Genomic DNA, 6,546 nt, shown 5'->3' with positions numbered 1-6,546 from the left:
GCTAATGCCAGAGGCTGCTGTTTTGGGGGAATTTGAGTCCAGACATGAGAGTTTTGCCAAATAACCTCAGTTTGCAGCTTTGTTTCTAATGAAGAATTGCCTGTCTGCTTCCTCAGAGGTTGGTTTCACCAATAAGCCATTTCCCTGTTTCTCAAAGACTCTTCCCTAATGATACGCCAGGAGTTTTATGGGAATTTTGGAAGAAAACAAAATGAAAAACACAGATGCCTCTAGAAAAAGGTTTAAAAAACAAAACCAGAAACAAACAAACCATGTTCTGAAGACTTTCTGCCAAAAACCAACCAACCAAAAAACCCCTAACCCAACAACAACAAAACAGAGATCCAGAACACCTTGCTGCAGAACAGCTCCAAGAAACAATCTACATGCAAAGAGGGGAAGCAAACAGGTTATTCTCCAGTCGGGAAACTATCAACTTGCAGATGGTCTCTCTCTGGTTCGGATTATACTGTACCTCAAAAGTCTCACTTCACTTTTCAATACAAACCTGAATAGATTATGAAGAACTGCAGTTATGAATTAAAGTTCTACTAAAATTTAAAGGTCATATATTGGATATGTTTCAAAGTATAGAAATTGAAGCGGAAGCATGAGAAACCAAGTATTTTAGGAATTATTTTTATTTTTATTTTTTATTATTAGCTTACAAGGTTATTGCACCAAAGAATAATTTCCTCATAACACCCAGTGAACAAACAACTCTCCAAATATGCAGCACTCAGCTGGGTAAAGCCCTCGCCTCTGGAAATCTGCCCGTTTGTAAGCGTTAAGACAAAAGCAAGAGTGATTCCAGCTCTTTTATAGGTGGATGGTCTCTCTCTGGTTCGGATTATACTGTACCTCAAAAGTCTCACTTCACTTTTCAATACAAACCTGAATAGATTATGAAGAACTGCAGTTATGAATTAAAGTTCTACTAAAATTTAAAGGTCATATATTGGATATGTTTCAAAGTATAGAAATTGAAGCGGAAGCATGAGAAACCAAGTATTTTAGGAATTATTTTTATTTTTATTTTTTATTATTAGCTTACAAGGTTATTGCACCAAAGAATAATTTCCTCATAACACCCAGTGAACAAACAACTCTCCAAATATGCAGCACTCAGCTGGGTAAAGCCCTCGCCTCTGGAAATCTGCCCGTTTGTAAGCGTTAAGACAAAAGCAAGAGTGATTCCAGCTTTTTATAGGTGTGGTTATCTGAGTATTTGTGGAGCCAAAAGGGACAGGCCAGTCAGTGTAGGCTGTAAGCAGTGCAGCTGCATTCATTTATACCAGATGAAACCCTGCAGCATTGAGCAGTAGCGGGTACAGTGTATTTTTACCCAGAATAGTCGCAGTGACCCCATCAGGAAAGCTGGTTGAGGACCTTCTACAGGATCTTCCTCCTGGACCATCTTTGGGAACTGAAGTGACAGATGGTATGTTCTACAAACAGAAAAGTAGAAAACCTCAGAAGTACAGCTGAAGGAAGAATTAAAAAACAAACAAACACGGAACAACCTTCTCCCTCATTAACTCTGAGCACAATCCCAATATTTTGACAATATTTGTCATTCCAAATGGGAATGAAAACGTGAAATAGCACCATTCTGTGGAGAATAACTTTTCAAATCCCAAACTACATGGAAACGCCATCTTTCAGATGAGCTTCACGCTGAAGTACGTCCACACCACCTGCCAAGGTAGCTATCAAAAACTGGTATCACAGCACTTCAATTATCTTGCGTTAGCCAAGCCAGAACCGGGAAACACAGAGGTCTGGGTGAATGAGTATTGTGGGAGAAAAAGTTAATTGGATTTTTTTGATCACTGCATGAGTTGGATCCATTTCAAATTGCCCATGTTAGATCTTTCCCTATACATATGTACACGTATCATGTTCAGGAATAAGTGAACCACTAAGGACTTCAGCACAGTCACCAGTTACTGCTGTCCTGGAGTGAGGAATGCAGGAATCTGCCTGTAATTCTTTCCTGGAAGTAAAAACATCTAGCCCCAGATCAGACCATCGACAGCTTTAAAACTGAGTATTGCATTTAAGAGAGCGCAGTACTGAGAAATGACTGCCACAAAACCTTCACAGGATCAGCAGATTTCCCAAGCAGCCCATGCTGGACGTCTCCAAACAGCCCCCAGGGACGATGCAAGCCCCTGCATCTCTGCTTCTGCCATTGAGCCTGCCAAATGCACTCGAATCAATCAAAAGTCATTCCCATTCAAAGGTCTTAAACCTTCAGTTTTACCACCAAATACTGAAGCCCTTCACGTGCCCTCTCGGAGGCAGAGGGCATTCGCCAGCAGCAGGGCTGGCACAGCACACCGCTATGACGTCATTCAGACTGGTTTGCATCTCCATCTCCTCACCACCACGGAGCACTCTGTGCACATCGCTACAAGAGTCTCTGTTTCACATAGATATTTTTGGGTTTTTTACAGGTGATTTTAATCTGTCTTTTCCTTCCAGGGATGTGGGTTTATTTTTTCCTTGCAATGTCACCAAAAGCCTTCTCATACTCTCACACATTACTGCACAGTCTGCTAGTTCTTTTTTTATTCCTAAGCCACAATTGTAGTAATAACCTAAATAACACCAAATATTTTCAAATACGGAAGCTGAAAACATGAAGTGAGGCTTTTACTGAGGTTGTATTGGTGGATGAAATCAAAGCAATGGATGCCCTTATTGCTAATGAATACACCGCATCAATTATTCCCAAGCACACACTTTTAAAGGGTGCTTTGTTATTTTCAGATTACAAAGCACACCAGAAATTTTTCAGTTCATCTTTTCCTTTCCTTGATATTGTGTTTAGGTGGATTATTCAATTTCAACATGTAACATTAGTATTAACTTTGCAACTATGTGACTGGTGATTTTCATATATGCAAGAATCTGTTCCATCTTCTTTTAGTATACAAATTTGGCTTTGGTACATGTCTTTGAGGTGTTAAATAGTGTGTGGCTTGTGATACATATTTATGTCTTCAACACAAATTGTTGGTTTCTGTTCCATTAACCCTGTAACCTGTGGCAAACACCACCTGCAACTCTGCTCCAGCAAGAGGCTTTTAACTTCACCAATGCTGTTTGGAAACATGCAGGACATTGTAGCTATAAATAAAAAGATTCTCGTGCTGTACCTTACTAGCCTTATTTCCTATGTGCAAGCAGAATATTTTGGTCTCTCCATGCTTTCACAGGTAAGTGGTTTTGACAGAGGACTTGAGATTGAATTTTGCAGTAGCAATAGTAGTGGAAATAGCAACTTGAGAAATGGGATTGCCATGACTCCGCATAATCCAGAAAGAATAACCGTAGAAATATTATAGCCCCAAAAGGTTTCTAATTCTTCCTAAACATTTGGGAGGCTTCAGTTTTCTTCCAGGACAAGGAGTTTGGCAAAGCTTAAGTAAAAATGAATTCCCATTGTTGGGTTCAATAACAGCAGCAACGACAAAAATCCACTTTCAGAAAAGGATTTAGCTTTCTCTGTCTACACTTAGCATTAATTTAGCCTACCATGGAAAACTATATTTAGCCTTGCAATAGGAGGAGGTAGTGCCATGGATATGGAACAAGTGGCACCGGACACTAGTTAGCACAGGCGGGTACGACCCAGGTTAATAGCAGGTCCAAGAGGCTTTTGTTCTGAGAGCTACAGAAAGGTTTTGTTGTGCACACACCCCTTCAGCAGAAAACGCATTAAGCACATAGTCCAGTGACCATGCAAATTGTTTTTTATGCTTGCTTTGCCCTTCATGGTTTTCAGGCACACAGGAAGGGAAGGGACATGCTGGGCTTTCAACACTGCCGATCAGAGTGGTTTAACCGGCCAGCTGCAGGCTGTGCCCAGCACTTGTACTTCTGGTTATGGTAGTTTTATGTTGAAGCAGCATGAGAAACCCAGCAGGAGTCCAGCCCTGCACATCAAAGTGTTCAGGCACATAATTAACTACCATAGCCTTTACACAATTCCCAATACATGACACCAAAGAGATGGCGGCTGCACTTTATTTATGGTGCCCAATAGTTGCATTTGGGATACTTTAACCAATTTGCTGGACAATACAATCTAGGTGGTATCAATTTTATTTAAAAAACAAAACAAAACAAACAACCACAACCAAAACAACACAAAACCAAACAAAATAAAAACAGATTACAACTTACACCTCTAAAGTGAGGGATAAGATTCTTCTCCTTGAAAAGAAAGTATAGCTCCCATTTGTTTCAACAAGTGTACAGCCCTATCCTTTTTTATATTTATGAATAGCTCATCGTTTCATTTCAGCAAGTAAATTTGCTATCTGCAATGGTTGTCATTAAAAGAGCTGATCACTTCATAACAATTTACCTGGAATTTTTTCAAAACTAAGCATTGTAGCAGTGGAACAAGCAGTATTGCGGGGTGTTAAACAAGCAGTCAAGCATTCAGCCTTGTCTTATCTGCTCTTCAGCACCTTCAACATCTGAAAAATAGCTAAATGACTGAAAATTTGCTCCTAGCACTATTTTGCATCCTTTTTTGTGATATGGAAACACTACGAAGCTTTGAAAGTAGGCATTTCACTGCATGCAGAACCAATCCCTAGTAAACCCCTAGGACGTCCCAAGAGAGACTTTGCATAGTATTTGGATGTAAAGCTAAACTGATACAAGAGGAAATTAATATCAAACAATTCCAAGTAGCCCCATTTTCTTTAGAGATCTCCCTTCTTAGCATCAGGCAAGAATAACAAAGGATGATTATAGCACGTATCTACAGCACAAACACCATGTTCGCAGCATGCACACGAATGAGCCTTGCACTGACCCATGGGACACATCGGATGTCGCCCACCAGAGGGATAAACCACATTGTACTTATTAGAGAAAGAGCTTTTAAATACTCTCTCCTTTAATATCTGGATTGAGCGTTGGCCCCATTTCAGGAAGAAACACGGTGCCTGAGCTAAAGTCTCTTCAGCTGATGGGAATTTTCTCACCAACTGTAAGAGGACTTTGCTTCAGGCCCATAGTCTGAAACTTAAGTTTAAGCAAAATGGTTCTCAGTCACCCTCTCCCTCACCTTGAATTAAACGTAAATACCAGCTTAGCTTTAAAAGACCTAGGTCCCATGTTAGAAGCAGAACAAGCAGAAGTCCTTTGGGAGAAGGATGAAGACCTGCAGGAGATGCAGGGACGTAACTCCCAAGAAAATTTGGTTTTACTGGTCACATGCGAGAGGAGACAGCCAGCACTCACTCTTGAGTTATTCTGCAGAGTTTACAGCAATAAGCAGCAGGCCAGTTTTGGTCAGTGCAGGAATCAGACAGAACAGCAGCCAGAAAGGTAGGGAGCTGACATACAAGTTATTTTTACATAGCGCAGTGCCAGGGGAGAACTATATTTAGCATGATTAACATTTACTTCAGTTGCTATAGTGACTGATTTTATTTGTCTTCTACATGGGATAGATGGCTATTTTCTCCTACAGGCCTTAGAAAACATCACCCCAAAAAAGCAGCACTCTTTGTTCACACAGCTGACAACTGAAATAACATCCAGCCCCCAGAAAATGTTTCTAACTTTTTTTTTCCCCTATCAAACTGTAAGCAAATTTGATAGCAGATGGACAAATTACAGCAGAATGACACCAGCACCTTAACCAGCCTGTAAAGGGTTCTGCAGTGTTTTCATGCTGTTTTGGCAACCAGAGCAGAGATAATATACCAGGTGGCCCCTTTTCTTTTCATGATATGAATAGCAGAGCCTTATTTTCAAGACTACTGAACACCAGCAAGCACTGCTGTTAAGGCTAGTCAGACTTGCAGTCCATGGCTGACTTTTGCACAGCACTTTTTTTTTTCTGGCCCTGTTTCCTTCCAGAAGAAGTTTTATCATCTTTTCATAGAAGGAGAGGAGGCAGCATCAAATGCTCTTGCTCTATCCACAGTGTTTACATGTAATTTTACTTTAAATACATTACTAGTTTTATGTACGTTGCCAGAAGGCTAGAATGGCAACGCACAGATAAGTGTGAACCCCCTGTCTCTTGCATAAAGTGTAAGTTATCAGTCGTGATTTGAACATAAAAGGAACACATTAGCAGCAGCATTGAGACTGCCAGTGAAATTTGTCACTGAGATGATAGAGACTGAGAGCTTCTCCAGGTCTTTCCACAGGATTTTCCAATTATAAGTGGAGCAGAGGGTGTCTTGTAGATAGTTTTTAATTACAATGGTGGTTTTAATCGTAACGTACAATGTATGTTCCTCAGCAGGGAGGAAGGCTATTTCCAACAGGGGAAAAAGTAAAGATGAGGCAGTTTTAGGCCATCAAAGTCCTTCACTTCAAAGCTGCTTCTGCTGGGGAAGTAAGTGCCACGTTATGGGACACTGGGGCCCTGGACCTGCCTGCTCAGAGACACAGAGGGAAATTGGTCTGAGTTAACAAAGAGGTGCAGATTTAAAGTGAATTGGTTAATCTGTATTAAGCTGCTTTAATTCCGAGTAAGTGGTCTTTACTCCACTTTAAGATATA

This window comes from Aptenodytes forsteri, unplaced genomic scaffold (genome assembly GCF_000699145.1).
Source record: "Aptenodytes forsteri isolate BGI_AS27 unplaced genomic scaffold, ASM69914v1 Scaffold382, whole genome shotgun sequence".
NCBI lineage: Eukaryota > Metazoa > Chordata > Aves > Sphenisciformes > Spheniscidae > Aptenodytes > Aptenodytes forsteri.
This window is presented reverse-complemented; position numbering follows the sequence as displayed.